A 21,473-nucleotide genomic window follows, 5' to 3' on the forward strand; every position below is an offset into this window, starting at 1 on the left:
CCTCCCTCCTACCAGAGGTTACTTTTCTGTCAGATCTGCAACTGTTATGTTTTTAATTACTTCTGTCAGCTTGTTCTGTTGGAGTGACAGGCATTCATTTAAATTCTTCTATTGCCAAATTTTTCTAACCCAGATCTTTTGCAAGAAACATGTAAGGGAGGAATGAAACCTGCAGTTATATGTTGGCCCATCTGAGGGGGCAGGAATCTCTAGCAGGAATATCAGGGACAGTAAAGGTAACAGGGCTGGTTCAACCACAGGCAAGGGAAGGCTGCTGGCAGCAGGCTGAGAAACATTCTATTCCAGAGCACATGGCTGGGAAGGGGTATATCACTGAGAAATATGCCACTGAGGCCTTCTCTTTCCTTTGGATGCAGAATGCCTTTCACAAATTGATTATGTTTTTCCTAGCAGCCTTTCTCATGTGTCCACTCTACTGAAACTGTTCAGGTTTCTCATATTCCTATGTGTGCTGCAATTCTGTGACAGGGTATAGGGGGAGTGTCTGGTTTTTAGAGATATTTCAGAATTTTGGGATAATATCTTTTTCCTACTGGAGCTGAAACGGTAATGTTGACTCCAAATTTATTCAACTACGCATCTTTGAAATGAGAGAAATCAAAAATGTTTCAAATCAAAAATAAATTTCTATTTAAAAAAATTCAGTGTGAAAGGTAGTTCTAACAATAATGCTCTGTTAGAGCTACAGTTCTGTTTTTTCTTGGCTTTAAAAGACTTCCATTCAGGTATTTATTTATGAACATTTGCAGCCAAAAAAGTGGACTAACCCTACAATTAAAACAAAGCATGCATTCCTGTAGTTACATGACAGGAGGAATTGAAAATACTGTTTAAGCAACAACCTTTGCATATCAGAACCAGAAACAGATGTCATAATTTGAGAAGCCTGAATTGGAGGTGTCCAGTCATGTCTGCTTCAATACAGTTCAGCAACTGCCAGGGTTCTTTGACAATTACTGTGATGTTATGCAGAGAATTGCCATTTCCCGCTGTTCTTTCCTATTTTGTAAGAAGGGTTCCCTGAAATGTCGGGGGGGGGACGGGAGGGGGGTGTCAAATGGTGAAGATGTAAATGTTGTGGAACTCGGAGTAGGCAGTAAAACAGGTATCACAATTTTCTGTGATTTTTAATCCTTTTACATGGAGTGGGATTTTGTTTGTTTGTCTGTTTGTTTTTCTCCAGCGTAAGTACGGTACTGGGGGCTTACACCGACATTCGTGTGTTTGGGGATGGGCACAGCAGCAGGTTGCGCGCTGGGTGTGCCCCGCTGGTGCCTCCTGTTCCGCCGGAGGTCGCCGGCCGAGGCGGCAGGACCGGGATGAAAAGAGGCTGGGAGCGGAGCACGGCTGCAGGTGAGCTCTCGGGGCTGCAGGTGAGCTCTCGGGGCTGCAGGTGAGCTCTCAGGGCGGGCCCCGGGGCAGCACCTCCCGTCAGCCGGGGCAGCTCTCGGGGGCGATGGCAGCCGGGAGCCCCGGGCGGGGCGGCGGGACGCAGGGAGCAGCCGGGGACAAGCGGAGAGCAGCATCGGCAGGTGGATCCCAAGGCAGAGCCCTGGCTGAGGATGCTGCGGTTTTCTGAATTTTTGCGCTCTGTGTGCCATCAGCCACGAGGGGTTTTTTTCCCTTTGGTTTTTGTTCGTTTGGTTTTGACTGTTGTTTTGTTTGGTTTGTTTTGCTTTAAAAGAAAACGGACTACCTTTGGATTGATGCTTGCCTTTAGTGAAAAGGTATGCCCGTGACTTCAGTGAATGCTGAAGAAGCTTAGTTGACTGGGGGAATGGTGAGAATCTCTCCCTCCAATCCTGTCTTGGAGAACAAGATGCTGTGGCACTATTTAAGGCAAAGTGCTTCGGATAGTGACTATAGAAAGAAGCAAATAAAAAGAGTAAGGAAATATTTGTGTGATAGGAAAGCTATGTTTAAACTCAGTAATTCAAATTTTTTTTTAAATTATAGTTTTCCTATGTTCTTTGCTCATTGGAAAGAGACAGGATACTTTTTTTGCTGGTAATTCATTGCCTCACATTTATTGAAGACAAAAATGTCTTTAATTTGTGTCAGAAACTGAGCAAAAAAATTAAAAGTAGAGTGATTTTTTTTAAGGCTGTTGTGCAGCATAACCATCAAGTATTAACATAAGGGGTAAAAATGAGGCAGGGCTATTGTATTTGAATGCTGTTTCTTCTGACACTTTACCTTATTTTTGTGCACTTTAATATTAGACTCATGTGAAGTCAAGTCATACCACATGAAGAAAAACATCTTCAATTAATAGTTTAACTCAGATTCAATAAATATCTGCTTTATAGTACCAGCTAGGGAGTAGCCAGAGTTTTTACAGAAAAAAAGTCTGTGAAAGTGTTTCTTTTATTGAATTTGCATTTGTCTTACATAGAAATTTCCAAGCAAATCTTCTGCTACAATATCATTAAAATTCAGTGACCTAATGAAAATGTCATATATTGAGCAAAATTTTCAGTGTTTTCTAGGTTTCTGTCATTATAGTCCATCCCTACCCCAGCCCCACCCCACCCCCCAGGCCACCTTCCCAAAGAAAGGTATCTATCAAAAGGATAGATGTTTGTCTATACCACCATAGTTTGTTAATTCAAGGTTATTATTTTGGATAGGAAGTCTTATTAAGAACAGAAAAATTTAAATAGTTTGGAAAGTTACAGTTGTTCTCTTGGATGAGTACTAGTGAAAAGTGTAAACCCAGATTACCTGCAGTTGTCTCTAATACAACCCAGTAGGCAGTAGACTATATGGGAAGTCAGGGAAAGAAAAAAGAATCTGTTTTGAGTAAAGCAGGAACAGCCAGAAGCTTTCATACCTCTCCTGGTGGCAGGCAGTGCATCACAGAAAGAGCAATAAAGATTATGCTTTACAAGGAAATGTGGTATCACTTGGCTATTGCCTGGTCTTGATGTTTTGTCCATGAGGTTGGTTGTGTGGGGGCACAGACACAGTGGTACAGCAACTGCAGTGAAAAAGGAAAATGTAGAAGTGTGGAGGGTTGATGGTGGCTGAACTCCAAATAGCCACCAAAGCCACTCTACCACTTCCCTCCACAGCTGGACAGAAGGGAGGGAATATAGCAAGAAAAGGCTTGTGGGTAGAGATAGGACAGAAGGGACACCCATCAATTACCATAATGGGCAAACCAGACTCAGCTTGGGGAACATTAATTGAATTCATTGCTAATCAAATCAGTGAGATAATGAGAAGTAAAACAAATCTTTAAAACACCTTCTCCCCACCCCTCCTCATTCCCGGACTTGATTTTATTCCGGAGCCTCAACACCCTCCCTGCAGCATCTCAGGGGGAGAGGGAGTAGGGGTTGCAGTCAGTTCATCACGTTGTCTTTGCTGCTCCTTCCTCCTCAAGTGAAGACTCCTCACACTCTTCTGTGGTGGAAATCTGCTCCTCCCACAGGCCAAATTGGGCTGCAGAGGGACCTGCGTCACCTTGGTCTGCACCATGTTCTGCAGGGGAATCTTTCCTCTGCACCTCCTCCTCTTTCTCCACTGAGCTTGGTGTCTGCAGAGCTGTTTCTCACACATATTCCCACTTCCTTCTGGCTGCAAACATGGTTCCACAGTAACTTTTCCGCCTCATCTTAAGACTGCTAGCCTAGAAGTGCTACCACTGTTGCTGACTGGCTTGGACTTGACCATCGGTGGTTCCATCTTGAAGCAAGCTGGTATTGGCTCTGTTGGAAATGGGGAAAGCTTCTGGCAGCTTCTCACCCCTGTAGTCACCCAGCTACCAAAGCCTTGCCCCAGTAAACTCATTACAAGAAGCATAAATAGCAATTCTCCAGGTTCTGTGATAAAATCCCAGTGGGTTCAAATACCAGGACAGACCCTAAGCAAGCCAAATATTAATGTTTCTGTGTTCTCATTTATCTTGGTGTCCAGTTCAATGGTCATTCCAAAATTTAGTTCTATGTCCAAGTAATGGGAAGTGTCCTGTATCCACCCTTATAAAATTCACGTCAGCTGTTTACATTTATGTGCCGCTTCAGGGTCTTCAGCCTCTGTGGGTGTAAGAGGATGACCTAAGCCATTACCTTACATTTCCAGCACTGATCTTTTCATCATAGTGTGGATGGCCTTGTTCCTTGATGGTGGAAGGGTTTGCATTAGTGATGATTTACAGAGCTGAGCCAGGTATTCTGCAGTCAAAACTTGTTCTTCAGTTCTTCAGCCAAGTAGGTAGACCTCTGCTTAATTACTTTCCTTCTCCTCTTGACACAGCTACCCTCACCCAACTGTTAATACACTCCAGCCCTGTTTATGAACAATCTTATACATTTTTTTATTTTGTTTTATTAATTTCATTTAATTTCTTCCTAGAAATAAGAAACAAAGCATTATCCCTTGCAAGAAGGGTACAGTTAATACACAGGTAAATTGCTATTTCTCTCACACTTGTGTCAGCAGATTAAATTGACCTGTTCCACAGCTGCTATTTTTTTGACTGCTTAAACAATAACCCAAGGGGTTATGCAGGGCAGGCTGCTCACAGCAAACAAACGTTGCAAATTCTCCAAGGGAAGCATAGAAACACAGTCAGGACTCTCTTGCTAGAAGCACCTCAGCATCCCCAGAGTCCTAGCATACCCATTCAAACCGATTTATGATACAGGAGAAGAGTTTTGTTTGTGTGGAGGATGACTAGGTTAGACAGTCTTCAGAGCACACTTATTTTAATAAATTTGTAGGCAGGTTTTTTAAAGAGCTTTAACAGTGAAATCTTTGCATTGTTTCAATAACCTTAGACAAATAGCCGGTTAATGTTTTTTCACCTTTATTGCCCACCAACCAAAAGGGAAATATAATTCTTAGCCTTTGTAAAGTTAGTTTAGTGATGAACCTCATGAAGTTCAACAAGGCCAAGTGCAAGGTCCTGCACCTGGGTCTAGGCAATCCCAAGCATGAATACAGGCTGGGCAGAGGTGATAGAGAGATGCCCTGGGAAGGACTTTGGGGTGTTTGTGGACAAAAAGCTCAACATGACCCAGAAATTTGTACACTTACAGCCCAGAAAGCCAACTGCACCTTGGGCTCCATCCAAAGGAGCATGGCCAGCAGGTTGAGTTAGGTAATTCTGCTGCTCTACTCTGCTCTTGTGAGACCCCACCTGAAGTATTGTGTCCAGCTCTGGGGCTTCAAACACACGAAAGACATTCACCTGTTGGAAACAGACCAGAGGAGAGCCACTAAGTTGAAAACAGCTGGAGCATCTCTCCTATGGAGACAGGCTGAGAGAGCTGGGGCTGTTCAATCTGGAGAAGAGAAGACTCTGGGGAGACCTTATAGCACCCTTCTACTACCTCAGAGGGACTTACAAGGAGGCTGGAAAGGGACTTTTCACAAGAACGTGTGGTGACAGGACAAGGAGGAGTGATCTTAAGCTGAAGGAGGGTTTGATTAGAGAGTTTGATTGGAGGATTGATTTGGATCACCCCAGCCAAGAGAAGAAGTCAACAGTGCACTTTATTAGAATAAACACTGTGTTACTGAAAGGTGTATCTTGTCTGATTACAAATTTATTTAAACTGTAATGGAGTTATTATGTCAGAGATTTAATTTTGAAAATAACATCATCCTGTTCTTTCAAGTACAATCCTGGATGTAAAAAGTCTTTAGGTGAAATTTTTTTTTACAAAGTTTAGATAATTATTAAACAATAGTATACACTTAGATATGAGATTTAGATATTGATATCCAAATTATTAGCCACAAATAATTAATTTCTCTTTCTACTACAGAACCAAGTCCTAAAATCACTGAAGAATGAGTGAATTTCATCCTTTCTGTCAGAATTGTACGCCAGGCTTGATTAACAGATCTTGAAGGGGATGGCACCATTACTAGGTCTGATTTGTTCTCTGGGATTATCTGTTCAACAGGCTTAGCTGGAAATATCCTCATTGTGTTCACAATAATAAGTTATGAAGTGAAATATATTTTTTTATAAGATTTATTGCTGAAAAACTAAAGGATGACTGCATTAAGGAAGTGAATTGCCTAGCAAAGACAAGGATAGAAAGTTTTTCATGTTCCCTTTAGTCACTGATGCTTAATTCTCATTTAAAAAAATAGCTAAATCATGACTATACATAGCAGTAATTTATGTCTGCTTACACTTTTCTGCTATAAGAAAGCATTGAAGTGCATGACTGACTTCAAACATATTCAAGGAAATCAAAATTCATGCCTTCTTCCTGTGTTTCCATTAGAATTGGGAGCAATATTCCCTCTAGCACACAGAAAAGCTAGACTAATCTTTAAACTTTAGTTGTGGTAATAGCAAGGGATTACAATGTTTTACAGAATTCTTTTAAGATTAGTTGAAACACAGTTTTTCCTGCTTTGAAAACTGCATTTCTGCCCCTGACCATTTTAATAACAGAATTTTATCTAACTTTTGCCAATTTACAGCAGCTTCCTAGAACTCATTGCTGTTTTCCAGCATCATCTTACTTTTGGAAACAGGGCCTTAGTGCCAGCTGAGGATTCTCACGTGGCAGGATTAATACCTCAAGATATTTTTGTTGTATGCTGAGAAAGTGAAATTGCTGAAGTTGCTAATTTCTGCGGGGGTCATAAAATCTGACTCAACCATCCTTTACGCAAGAAAATACCTTCTAATATCTTAATTTTAGCATATGGGTTTTTTCCTATGTTGGGAAAAACACCCAAGCTGCCGATGCCTAAGTCAAACAAACTCTAAATCCATAAGCATGTATCTTGAGAAGTGGCTTTTAACTGTGGTGCAAATTTTACATAAAAAATATGATGCATAAAGCGAATAATCATCACACTTTGCATGGACTAACAGAGAGACTCCACCCCTATGTGCTGTGCTTTCAGAGGAAAGATTTCCAAAGGCCAGCTGAGGACTAAGTGTCTGTCAGTCCCTGAGTTTTAGTAAACTTCCCTTGAAACTAACAGAAATTTGGTGCCAGCTACACTCAAGAACTCTGTAGCTCATAATTGGAATGTAGAAGGGGACAAATATGTAAACAGTACATCTAAAGTGAACATTACAGCAATATGACTTTTTTAATGTATGAATAGAGAGGGAGAAAAAATTGGTTATAGTGTCTCTAAAATAATAGAAGGAAACTAACAAGGAACAAAGAAACAAAGATTATTATTTTCCCCTGGTGAATAGTCTTTGTCTAACTTAAATAAAAGTATGAGAGGCAGAGGGAAAGGACACAGACAATGACTTGAAATAAAAAGAATATAATTTAAACCATATTTGCTTGAGAAAATTACAAGCATTCAAATTTATGGGCATGAACATTTATACTCAGGAAAAGAATTTGGAAAGAGTGTGTTAAAAAGTTAATATGGTATTTACCAACACTACAAAAGACAGACACAAACCTCAGATTTAAATTTTAGCAAAATCTTGAAAAACAATCATGTTAAATTCTCACCTTCTACTAACAGATCTGACTGTACTCAATGGCTCTGCTTCTGAGCAGAGCCTCTTCTCTCTTTATTGAACACATTTTCTCATGCTTTTTTTACTTATTTAACTTTACAGAGATAATTCATTTAAGGGAGAAAGAAGCTAGATTATCTCTCTAATAAAGTAGAAAGTTATTTGCAGTAGTAAATGCTTTACTGGTAGTAAAAAATTATAAAGAAAGTACCTTGGAATTTTAGCTCCCCAATTTCATTTGCATGTCTGCCAGCTAGGGACAGACATTTTTAAGTGTAAATTAAAATTATTATATTATCTGCAATTTATTGGGAGAAAATATGAGAAAGTTCTAGTGAACCTTGCATATAATATATGCCTGTGCAGTGAGATTTCATTTAAAAATTTCTAAATCGACGACTTTTCCTGGTCCTCCTTGTGCAAATGACTTTCATCCCTAGGGAATAATAGAGGGAATTCAGATATGTTACTATTGAATTGGAAAGAAAAATGGTGAAGAAAACCCTGCGAGGGTTCAGTGTCAACCTGAAGTACCAAATAATCTTTATCCCAACAACCTAGAAAACTGGTCCTTAGACCCACAGCTCTGGAGACAAGTATTTTATGCAAACCCACTGATTTGGGCGGAGTACCTGTTGGGATAATGCCTATGGCTTTGTATGAAGGAGGAAAATATGATCCAGGCAACCCCATTAGTCCGACTTCATAATTTTGAAAACAGGCAGGTGACTGAAAAATAAAGAGAATCACGTAAAATTTCAATTATATTTAGGTACTTCTTTTCAAATTAACTTGATTTTAGTAAGGTAACTTAGTACCTTAATATAGTAGCCAGTGGTAAAAAAACATTTCTTAGAGTAGATGGTAAGTGTCACAGCACTCTTCAGCTAGAGAAGGTATACTTGCAACTAAATGTAGAAACTGGAAGAAAATTTTTGAAACCTCTAAAGAGGGCTAGATTTTATCTTAGAATATAAGTTATCATGATGGAAGTTATTAGATCTGCTAAAGAACAATTTAATGAGTAGAAGAATTACAACATGATGAAAAAATAGCTAGAGTGTGGAGGGTACTAGGAAATGGTGATAAAAAACAAGTTTCCTGAAAAGATTTTCAGGTGAAAATCAGTTAATGTGGAATTTTCAGGGACTGATTGTGGGGATAAGCAGATATCATATTTTCCCTCAGAGACCTGGGGCAAAGTGTAGGATTGTGTCAATAGTATTCCCAGTGACACCCACTGGGGAGATGTGGCTGATGTGAAGCAGCACAAGGCTGTCAAAGAGAAAGAACCAGATGAAGAATAGAGGGGGGACGAGAGCCATAGAAATGTGTTAACTCTGAATTGCACAAACCCATAGAATTTTTTTCTTACCAGTATTCTTTTATAAATAGGAAGCACTGCTCTGAGAAAACAGAGGAAAAGCTCCTGGGATTACTGCGGGCTGTTATTAGGCTAAAGCTGCGTGAGAAGCACACACAGCTGTAATACATGTAAGGCTTTGCCTTTCCAGGGGAAAGAGGGACATGCTAGTGTATTTCTCCAGGACCATAACAAGGCGTGCAATACAACTCTCACCAGCTGTTTCCAGGAAAGATAAGATACTCAGACTGAAATCAGAACAGGAAAAAAAAAAAAAAACGAACAGAAAATAAGTTTCTAGAATCAGAAGAAGGGAGAACTATTCAAATTCACCTAAATTTTTTTTTTTTTTCAAAAAAGGCTCAAAGGTGTATGCTTGCTTTCTATACTTCGGGATCAGAAACAGCAGACCAGCTAACGGATTTTTTGAACTAAAGGCCAAAACTGGTACAAGAGCAATTGGGTAGAACACAGGAGGTACTAAATGTTGATAACTGGAAGGCGACTTTTACCTTCCAGAACAGTGATGTTCAGTGATAGCCTTTGGTAAGAGTGATGGAAGTAAAAACATTATTTCTGAGATGAAATTACTTTGTTATGAGGATGTCTTTGCTGATCTTGTTGCCTGTGACAGCTGGTAAGTCGACACTGTGACAAGGGTTATCTCTTTCAATCTGAAGTTCCTGGCTTTCCTGTATTTAACAACCACATATATCTATGAAACCACAACACGTTAAACAATGCACCCAGTGCCCTACAACATATCTCAGCTATTCTGTTCTTCATTCCTTGCAGAGATGGAAAGCTAAGTGTCTTTACAGCGAGACAGCGTGCTGTCAATTTTCTCTGATTTCTAAGATTCTGTTTTAGATCTGTTTCAGAAATCCAAAATTTTGTGTTAGAAATGTGGGACTTCCCATGATGATACTTGGCACAGCAGCTGATACATGCCTCTAAGTGATGCTATCTGGCTTGACTCTGAGACTTAGGTAAAGAGTAATATATTTTTGGACCCAAATATCTTGGACAGATTTCTCTAGCTATTGCTAATCTAATGGTAAACATCAAATGATATTGTTATCTAATAACCAGCAAGATAATTGAGCTATTTGTAAGTATTTATTGCTAGATACTGTTAAATGAAGGAAAGCACAGAGGCAAAGATATAGCCATTTCTTTGTGCAGTTTCTCATAACACATACTAAGCAAAATTCAATCTCACAAGATTTTATAGGGCTTACTGTCTTGGGGTGACTTTTCGATGTGTATCCCCTGTCGCCGCTCTATGCCCAGACACAAATCCTGTGCCTTTCTGTGCCTTTAAAACTGGGTGCGAGAGAAAGAAAAAAAAGCCAGGCGAACTTTTCCCAGCAGTTTGTGCTCCAAGGTCACTCTACTCTGTCTGCTTCTGCGGCAGCAAGCATGGAGGAAACACCCTTTTTGCTGCTTTTCTGCCAGCTTTCAGCCCTGTTTCTCTGGAGAGAGATGGGGAGTTAAACTTTTTTTTTCCCTGGGACTTTGGCTTCCTCTTCTTCTCTTCTGGAACTGTTCAGAACACACCGGGAGACTGTATACCATTGATCCGGAGGGGCGCCCACACTGACCCAGCCCTGAAGAGGGGAAGGGAGAGACCACACCCACAGAAAGGACTGTGAAAATTTACCTGGTTCTCTCCACAGCAAGAGGTTTTATTATTTACCATTATTCTTTTCCCATTGTGCATTGTGTCTGTTAAATAAATAGGTTTTTTTCCTTTCACTTTCCTCCTTGGGAAATTCTTTCCGAACCTGGTGGGGGAGGGTGGCTGTAACCTGCCTTCTATCAGAGGACATTCATTTTGGAAGTTCCTCCAAATTTGTCTCAAACTGGGACAATTACCCAATTTGAAAAGAATTCAAGCAAATTTTTTCAGCCCAAGGCAAATCATCTTAGTCTCTCCTTGCAGAGACACTAGTGGAAGTAATATGATTCATCTTTGTCATATACCTATCTAAGAGAACATGAATTGCCCCTGGACTTCTGTTTCCCTGCAGTGCTTATAGGAGCCAAGATGATTCAAAGGAATTAGATGTCTAAATTTCCAACAGAGAAAATTAGCTTAGAAGAATTGCAGCCTCAACTGAAAGGAGAAAAGTCTTTCCTGATAAATATTGATATGTTTTTTCATCCACTAGCAGAAAGTAACATATACAGACATGATCCAAGAGGACACACAATGCATCTGGACCAACACTAAAGGGCTGAAAGATAATGTGAGTATAGGACTGCTGCTTTTGGAACTGCTCTTCTCAGGGACTGAGGATCTAGGTAGATTCCAAGTGAGTGCAGAAAGGAAAAGGACTGTGATTAATATCAGAGCTGGAAATTTAAAATTGTTTCCTCCAACTCAAGCTGGTTTGCTGACAACAGTAAGAGTTTGTAGGGGAGGATGGGCCTAGGTGGGAGGATGGCTTTAAGGCTGGTTTTCCTTGCTATTGCAGACATAGCCCATAAGAGATACCATTTTCACCTTTCTTATGTGAAGGAAGGGTATATGCCTGGGCTTTTATATGTGTGATACCTATAAATCATCTTGTCTTTGACCTGAAAAATCACTTCCAAATTAATACTTCAAGTTAATGAAGACTTTCTGTCCAGGAGGGCCTATATAAATTCTGATGGCAGCATGTAATGCAGTCAGGGAGGCTAAATAAAAACTGATGACAACACATTATCCACTTGTCATGTTCCTTGAAGTTGTCACTGGAGAGACAGTATATGGATTATTATATTATCATGTCTGCTAAACACTTATCTTTATAAAGGATTGGGAACATTCAGATCCATTCTTAATGAGTTTAATCCGTTGAAATAAGAGTTGAAGAGAAGGTAGGACAGATTTGACATATTCCCATATTTTACAGAACAGCAATTGTGTTTCTGTACATGTTTCATAGGGTGGTTCAGAGATGAAATTAACCTGGCATGGGTAGAAGGATGAGAAACTACTGAGAAGCTTTGAAATTTGCAGCGAGACGGTAGAAAGTACTGAAAGGACAAAAAGAAAAAATTTAAAATTAGGGCTATCACTATTCTTTTTAGGGGTTGGGGAGGAAAGGTGTGGAGGAGTGGGTGTCTGGGGGTTATTTTTGTTTAGTTTTTTGTTTTTCTAAAGTGTTAGTTTTAGCAGAAGACAAGCACCTCTGTCTTAAAAGATTAAAAAGTTATAAATTATAAAATGTGGCAAATCTTTTTTGAGATTATAAAATTTACTGCATAAGTTACCATTTAAATATTGTGGCTCTGACATCACAGGCAACAATACAAGAACCTGTGACAAAATAGATGCCCCAGCCTCTGGACATTGATCTAAAATGGCATTGCTTTCTGAACCTCAGCATAGAGCATGAGACAGAGGATATTACAACATTCCCCTTTACATCAGTTGTGGGAGCACAATTATTCAATGCGTAATTTTTGCTGATTGAATTTAACATTGTGCTGGTTTTGGCTGGGGTAGAGCTACTTTTCTTCACAGTAGCTAGTCTGAAGAAAAAAGAGTATGGGGAACCCAGGTGAGTTTGAAGACAGAGGCACAAACAAAAATGAGCTGTGAGGTTGGCCAGTCACTCACACTGCAGTTTCTTGAAATAAGGGTGAGCTGAACTTCTCCTCTCCATCTTCCTCAATGATTTAACTTGCAAGCCCCAGTGTTTGTCTCCGAGCTGCATTAATTCACCAACATGACAAAACAAAAACAAACAAACAAACAAAACCAACAAAAATAAAAAACACCAAAAAACCTGTAGTGGTTCATGCTAAACCATGACAAAAACAAAAACCAAAAAACTTTACAAATAACTGGGCCTTTTAATGCATTAAATAAACCATGGAAGAGTCTGATGAGGTTCAGAGCCAACAAGAGTGTTCTTCTAATGCTACATTTTGGGGCCGTTTTGGATTTGTGCTGTAAACACTGAGGATAACGGTTCTGATCCAGTTAATGAGAGATGCCTCTGCCAGAATTAAGATGTAAATAAGACCATATGCTGAAATCAATAATATAGATTTTTTTAACAGTAAGGTAGAGAGAGAGATCAAGTAGAAGATGGTCACCACCTGTGGATCTGGTGGTGTCCCATTGGTCCTTCTTCACCCTAGGCTTCTCAGTGGTGGGGGTCCCAAGGTAATTCAAAACTTTTCACTATTCATACATCTTAGAAAACAAAGGAATTAATGCTAATTGGCTACACAGTTCTCTAATGCTAATTAGTCTGCATGCTCAGTCTCCCTTTTCTTTTGGTTTTCTTGGGTCAGTGGGCAATGAGAGTTGTGATCTCCCCCTCCTGGAATTACCTTTTTCCTAGTTGGAGCTGATTTCAGCACAGTTGTTGAGTTGGCTTTCCTTATGGCCTGTAAATTCTGCATACTTTGTGTTGATTATTAGTAATATATTCTTCTCCCCCAGCTGTGTTAACCTCCCTCTAGGTCTGAGTTAATACCAGGACAAAAGTAACACCTTCATCTTATCTCAAGTTCCTGCTGCGGCAGCTTAACTTAGAGTCCAAGTTCCAGGTATCCATATCCATGGATGCATGTTTGGGGGGCTTTGGTGGTGGTCACAGATGCCATGTGCCCCATAACTTGGGGTGATCTTTGTTTGACTGGAGGTATGTGTACGAGAAGTTGCTTCTTTACACAGTTTTCCACATAGGGAATTTTTGTCTGGATGCATTACCCAGGATGTAGTGGTCAGATCTTGTCTCCACCAGGCCTAGAGTCAGCGCCATCCCATTGCTCCCTTCTGTGCTTATCTCATGGCAAAGTCCTTCTGTGGCCTTAATAGTGTTTGAGACAGGCAACTGTGCTCTTTAATTCCTTGCAATAACACAGGGATATTGTCATTACTGCTATGAAGCACTTGCACAGGTAAAGGCCTTTTCCGCCTCTCACCCCACCCCACCAGTGAGAAGGCTGAGGGTGCACATGCAGGTGAGAGGGGACACAGCCAGGACAGATGACCCCAGCTGACCAAATGGATAGTCCATACCTCATGGCTGAAGGAATGTTATCTGGGAAGCCACTGCTTGGGAATTGGCAGGACATTTGTTGGCTACATTTGTAGTCACCAAATATTTTCATATTCATCATTTGTCTTTCTTGGACTTATTTATCTGTTATTTTCATTAAAACATTATTATCTTATTTTATTTCAATGACTATTTGTGTTTATCTTGACCCGTGAGTTTTCTCACTTTTATCCTTCCAGTCCTCTTCCTCTCCTTACTGTGGTGAGGAGTGAGTGAGTGGCTGTGTGCTGCTTAGTTGCTGGCTGGGTTAAACCATGACAAGCATAAGGTGTTCAAGTTTTCAATTTGAGATTCTCATTCTGAGTCCAAAAGTAATTTCCAATTTAGCATGATTTATCCTGCCAGTATGAAAGAAATAAAGCAGAAAAAAGGTTCTAACTTTCTCCTAAAAAGACATGGACAAGCAGTCTTCAGATGCTTGAAACCTGTGTGTTTGAGCATAATGGTCATTTGACATCTTGCAGGAAGCACAGTTTGAGGCTTTTCTTTTCCTATAGATTTTGAATCCTTCAACATTCACAAAGCTAAAGGCACTGGAGGAAAAATATCACATATGCGTCATTCTCCCCATGAGCTCGAGTCATTAGTGCCAGCAGATACACTTTATAGCAGTCTGGCTTTGGTTTTAGTATCATAACCAGATGACAGTGAATCATACTTTGTAATTTGGTTAAAATGTTTGAAAAATAACCATTTTGTCTGGCTCATTCCCTCTAGCTTAATTTTTTCTGTGAAAACATAGCTATTTCATAACTTGTAGCATGCAGTGAAGGCAACATGAAAAGTGTAAAATTAGGAACTCTTCTCACACTGGTTCTTTTGGGAAATTATGGTCATAGAGTTGGAGTTCTGAATGTGCTTTGTGGGTGGCCAGGTGGAGTTCTCCTAGCTGCAGGTTCTTCTGCATCTTCCAATGAGATTGAAAAATAAACTGGTACTTTGCAGTAAACTGGGGGAAAATAAATTGATTAGAGATACTGAGAGGCAGTGGAGAAAAAAGCTTAGACCAGACACCTAATTTGTAAGTGAATTTAAGTATGGTGGTTTCTATATGGTGACTGTGGGTAAGGACCTTTTAAATAAAGTTCTGTAACTACAAGATATGTTATAAATATCGATGTGTTTTAAAAGATATTTCACATAAATAAGTACTGTCAGAAACCCTATTTTATAGTCAGGAAAGTTTGTCAGCCAAAAGATATTTCAAACTAAACCTTTTATTCTCAACAAAAATACGTTGTTCACAATTTTGCTTTCTAGTGAGGTTGCATGGGCTATTAATTTATTAACTTCAGCAAAATTATTCATATTCTTCTTGAAAACTATGTTGTTCAAAATGAACATAAGTCTGGTGGACATCTAGAAATATCAGCCTAGCATAAATAGAAGACATTGGAGCTTTCCTTCAATTCAGTAGACCCAGGGCTGAATTCTGCTTAAAAATGCAGACAGGACATTCTTGACTCTCAATGTGAAAATCGGAACTGCTAAAAGAAGAATGATCTTCTGGAGGAAAAAAAAAAATTACATAAAATCAAATATTTAAAGAGAATGCCATCAGTCATGGTTACTGATTTTTTTTGAAAAGTCTTCTTTGGACCAAAGTCATCTCCTATTATATGTCAGAGTGAGCATGAAGGAAAACAAAAATACAGACATTCCTGCATAGCACAAGGCACTGGTCAGTCTTTAAGAAGATGTGGAATTAAACAAAAAGACTCAGTGGGAAGCACAGATGATATTGAACTTGCAACAAAAAGGACAGCATGCTTCCATGGTAGTGGAACATGGTTGCTAAAGAGAGGAAGAGAAAAATAATCAGAAAACAGAAAGAAGAAAGTTATAAATAATTTAGTTAGAAAATTGAAAGTTATAAATAATTTTCAAATGGGTAAAGTATGGCTATTATAAAGAGGCTACACTAATGCATGATAAGAGAAATCTAATTTGATTGACATGCAGTTTAAAAAGAGTCAAGAAATGATCAGTTCCCTTGAAATTCAGTTTTGAAAGCTCGTTCTTATATTTGAGTAATGTGATGAATTACAGTCTTCTCCCATATGTCTAAAGAATTTACGAAGAGCAGTATCTTTATTCTCGTTCTTTAGAGAAAAAACATGCAAAAGACAGTAAGTGTTAAGGCAGGAATAAGACATGACATCCTAAATGAGGAAAGACAGAATATCAAAAACTTTATATGAGAAATAATTCATGTCCCAAGTAAAGCCATGTCTTAAAATAGATATTGTTTTTTTTCCAGAAAGAAAGCTTGTGCTTTCTTTTTTATTTTGAGGTAAGTTTTTCCACCTCAAGTACACTTGCCTAGGGAAAGCTGTTCAAGCTACTTCTCTCCCAGTTTTATCACTGCTGACAGCAATTATGACACTATAGCCAATAAATAAAGGTTTTTCTGATAACAATCTTCCAAACTGTTTTAATGCTTGATAGTTGCAGTAAAGCACCTCTGAATCCACCTAGGAGCTTTTATTAGCCAGCAGTTTTGCTAAAAAACCAACAGTTTGTCAGGCTGACTTTAAAATCACCCCACATTCACAATAAAAGTAAGAAACATAATTTACATGATTTATCTTAGTAAATTTTATGACTGATGCAGCATTGGACATCTCCATGTTCTCTTTCACATTTCTCAAAAATAAAAGCCCTTAGAATTGAAGACAGGAGTAGGTCAGACTCAAGAAGGCACTTCCAGAAGAAGCCTGAGCTGAATAAAATGAGCACTACAGGCAAATTAATGTCTGTCATATAGCTGGATAATGCTTTTATTCCCATAAATCCTCTGCTTCATAATAGGAGTGAACTATGTCAAGCAATGGTCCAACAGAAATGTTAGTATTTCAGCATTTCTTTTTGCAAAAAAAATGTCTTTATAAGGTCTTAAGAAGTGGCAAAAACAGTTGTTCTTGTATGGAGCCTTAGGGGTCATTTTATGAGGGGTACAATGTAAAAAATTTTGGTTTTCATGACTCACTTTAATATGAAATAAAAAGCATTAAGAAAATCTGTAAAACTATGCAAGTCAAGTATGCATGTTAAAATTTATGAGACAGTTTTCTAAATTGATATCAGACACATTTTTTTAATACAGATTTATATTTATGCCACAGGCAGATATAACATAAATTAAACCTGGATGCAACTTTGGTAGCACAACTTTTGCCTATGGGTTAAAAGAAAATTTTGTAAGAAGCAACTCACAACATCTGTTCTCTGGACAAGGATGAACCTAGTTACACATAGACAACAATCCTAATGTAAGTTAACTCCCATGTACATGAAGAGTAAATCTGACTGTCCAACAAAAGGATCACTATGCAAATCTGGCCTGAGTGAAATCAGAACTGTGTGCTGCAGACAGCATCTCCTTGAGCTCATATATTGACAGACTTTTATGCTTTTGTCTCTGGTGAAACAGGAGAAATGATGAGCTGAGTGAAAACGGGGTCCATTACGATGTCCTACTCCTCACTTGGAACATTCCAATGTGCCACTTGACTTTAATTGAAGATGAACATTGCAATTAGAATTGTTAGTAACTAAAATGGCAAAGGACTGATTTGGCCAATGACATTTTAAAAAAGAGCCAAGACTTACACATTCAAAGTAACTGATGCTTGTTCTTTCATGGCACAGAAGATGCAGCAGATAAAGCTTATACCAGACTTTCTGTGACAGAAGGCTATGAGGCACATCTCATTCCCTGTAGCATGAATCCACTGGAACGTGTTAAGGGAAAATACCACCATTTGGGTCCTTCTTGCAGAGTTCACCTGCTTCTGACTAATTTTTCTATGAACTTGGGTTATAAGAAAACGTGTTATCCCCTTGATAGGTGTTCATTTGCCTGTGATTTAAGGTGTACTTTTGGTATGGCACAGCTATATAACCTTGTCTCAGGATCCTGAGAAAGTTGCTAAGCTCTAAGCTGTGTGAAAGTACCTAGAGCAGAACCATGTGTGCCGAGAAAAGTATGATGGATTGAAACCCAAGACAAGATTGCTGAGGTGGAGACAGGCCTTCAGGGGTTCAAGAAGAGAAACATTGGCATGAGGAAATTTAAAATACTAATGAAAATCAAGGGATCTGAAGGTGCCCCTTCATTCCAATTGATACCTGTCCAGCAAAAACCCAGGGGTGTCGTACAAGGGTGGTAAGAGCACTAACACTTGGTCTAGGAGCTTTCTAGTCCTAGCTGTGTGTTGCCTCTATTAGAGATGCCTCTATCATTTATTAGATGATAAATAATTGGTTTTTTGTGAATATCCTGTTTGCAAAATGTCTCTGTGCAGTGGAAAAGTTTTCTGAGCAAGTTCTTGAAGTCTAGGAGTTATGTAGGTACCAGTCAATTTTGAGGGCTTCATAAACATTTATTTAGCCTATACCCTTACAGCTGCAAGCACATGAACAGAGAAGGTTGAGAAGATAAATCTGGAGAAAACAGTTCTGACAGCTGAGAAGAAATAGACAGGTGTTCCAAGCATTTGGAGCAGCCAAGACTGACAAGCATGAGAAATGTGTTCCTGGTTTGCCCATTGTTGTAATGTTGCTCTAAGAAATATTTACCAAGGCAGTATCACTGGTAGGGTGGAGCCAAAACTCTATAAAAATCATGGGCTTTTAGTCATTTAGAACCAGAACCTCTTGATTTGGCATGGACTAATCCATTTACTCATTCCTCACACTCCTTTTTCAATTGCTCCTTACTTCACTTCACAGGCAGCTACAAATTCCCCTGTCACAGGAAAAGGTAAAAGCCTTTTAAAAATTCAATCTCTCGAGCAGCCCATTTGCCTTTGGGTGTAATACACACAAATGCCTCTTGGGCAAGCCTAACAGCAGTATATTTTAAGCCAATCCAGAAAATATATTAATAATTAACATTAAAAAGAATATTTATAGCAATTTTTGATGATGATAATAATAGTGTCAGTATACTATATTGTGACAATATACAATACATAGGAATAATGTTAGGATAGGATAGACCATAGGATAGGTTAAGATATGTCCAGCAGCAGGAAGAAAAAATGAGGAACAATCAAGCTCTACGACACACTTCCCTCTCCTCTTCATATATTCATAACAGAAACACAGCCACATGTTTATGCCTTCAGTAGAAATAAGACAAGATGATTTCTAGTTAGCTACATTAACTAGGAGCACATGCTTTTCATGAAATATTTTCTCTATCCAAGTGTCACCTTGGCTTTCACGATCATATCATGTACTTTGGTGGTCTCAGAGGTGTTCCTCCAGGCAGCATCTTAACAGCGGGTTTGGCAGGAAGGCCAGAAGGAATGAAGCAATAGGCATGGCTAACAAGCACCACACACCTTGTGCCTTGTACTTTTTGAGAGCTCAGCAAGTTCCATCACTGCCTCCTTCTCCCATTCTCTGTGTCAGAGACCCATCTCAGAGACTCTCCTTGTTGTTTGTCTCAGGTAAGTATTATTCAGATTTTTCCCACCAAAAGACTTTTATTACTGATAATTACTTTCTGAGATAAGGACACAGGTCTGCCTTAAGTTCTACTCTCTGTTTGAAGAGGAAATTAGCCCTTACCTGCAAAACAGCATGTTTTCCCAAAAGCACCACTCATGCTTCATTTCACAGATTTATCATCAGAAAACAGACAAGATGGAAAATTACATCCAAACTGAAGGAACCAATAGAAACCCACTGCTACAAAGGAATGGAGACAAAAGCTGCTTGTTAAGCGTTTAGGGTGAGATTAATTTCTTATTGTCTAAAGAAGGCTAAATTGGAACAACAAGCTGGAATAAGTTTGAGTTCTATCAAGAAAAAGAATAATTTACTTTCACATTGAATTGAATTTGTAGTGGTGTTCTCATTCCACCCAGCCTAATGATTTCCTTTTCATCTCTAAATACATTAAATCACTTTTTTTCCTTTGGTTAGATGAATATTAAAAGTGAGAATTAGAGACCCAGATAAATTATCCTTTATAGACACATATGAACGTCCTGCAAACTAATTCATCCAGGAGGCATGAAAAGTCATCTTACAATACCTAGAGAAATACACGTATATGGAGACCAGATTTGCAGGTGTCATGGTGACCCACCCTTCACTTTTGTAGGAACCCTTTGAAAATTCAACTATGTATCCAAGAAAATAGTGTCCACACAGCAAAAGCTGGGATCACCCTACAGACAGGTAGAGATGGGCATCTCTGGAGCTGGAAGATATGGATTCAGTAGCATCCCAGGCTAGAGGGTTCCTATGCACATGCCATGCCTTCCCTTTATGATCTCCAGTGCCCATTTACACACTTCATTTCATTACAAATTGCATTATTCCGATAACCTCTGCAGCTGCTACTGAAATGAGTCACATTTGCTGATGTTAGGTTTCAAGCTGTGCTGGTCTCTGGTCCTTGGAGCAAAGGCAACACCATCCACTAAGCCACACGTCACATGGTGCCTTAAGAGCCTCAGCCTTTTGCACTGCTAACAGGCCTCTCTCTGAAGCTGCATAGCTGGCTTTTAGCTCTGTGCCCGGTCACCCAAGCCGTGGCAGCCTTTCCCAGAGCTTCTGGGGCAGCACTTTCTCAATATTCCCACGCTACAGACCTCGCACTGTTATCCTCCCTGTCCTGCACCTGCAGACACGACAGCACTGTTACAGGGGGTTCTCATGGGAAGTGACTGCCACCAGCGTGAGAATCACCCCTGCTTCCCCTCCCTCTTCCTACCCTGTGGTCAAAGCTTCTGGTCGACATTAGTTGACCCAAAAAACACGCATGACCCAAACTTAATAGCCAGTCAGTCTGCAGCCTCAGCAAAATATGCATTCAGCAACACCAACAGCCTCATAGGCAGGAGCAACTGGTAAGAAGAGAGTCCTGATGAAAACTGGGTTGATACTGTAGAAAAACCATTACAGGCAGAACCATGAACCAGGCACTTGAGCAGAGTCACAGAGAATGATGCTTGCCTGGAATACCAGGAACACCCTCATTGCTCTTCTTCCATCTCACACACTTTAATTCACAGTTTATTTGCTGGTTTGTTGGTTTTGGTTTTTTTGTAACCTCCATTGTTACTTTTTCCTGCATTCATTCTTTGGAAGCAGTTCTGTTAACAATTCTAAAAAGAGTTGTAGTATCATCCCCTTTCTTTGCAGAGAGATGTTGTTGCTTGCACCACTTAAACATATGAAAATTAGCTCAAAGCTTGCTTACACTGTGCTTACATGGAGACTAAGAGGTGAAGTTTTGTGTAAAGGAGGAACAATGACAATTTAAGAACCTGAGAAGCTTGTAAATTACTCTCAATTACACAGATCCTATAAGCAGTATCGGTGTCAGAAGCTATTTCCAAGAAGCAGCCAGTGAAACAAGAGAGCTCGCTGTACCAAGAGTGGTACAAAGTAGCTCTACCATGACAAATGTAGAGGATTTCTATTCCTTCTGTCACCATCATGAGGAGTGAGAATAACTGCGTGAAATCAGACAGCTTTTTAAGATATCATATGCCAGAGGAGCCTTTTGCTGATTCTAGAATTGATGGTCATT

The 21,473-nt window shown here is 39.5% G+C and overlaps 1 long non-coding RNA gene across 4 annotated transcripts in view; it reads left to right on the top strand.

Moving 5' to 3' along the window:
- The first annotated feature begins 1,280 nt into the window (after window positions 1-1,280).
- Window positions 1,281-21,473, top strand: part of LOC104691869 — a 109,718-nt gene continuing 89,525 nt past the window's right edge. For all 4 annotated transcript variants that reach the window (XR_005604301.1, XR_752287.4, XR_752286.4 and 1 more), the window contains exon 1: window positions 1,281-1,374. This is a non-coding gene — a long non-coding RNA (uncharacterized LOC104691869). The remainder of the gene's footprint in view (window positions 1,375-21,473) is intronic.

This window comes from Corvus cornix, chromosome 3 (assembly GCF_000738735.6).
Source record: "Corvus cornix cornix isolate S_Up_H32 chromosome 3, ASM73873v5, whole genome shotgun sequence".
NCBI lineage: Eukaryota > Metazoa > Chordata > Aves > Passeriformes > Corvidae > Corvus > Corvus cornix.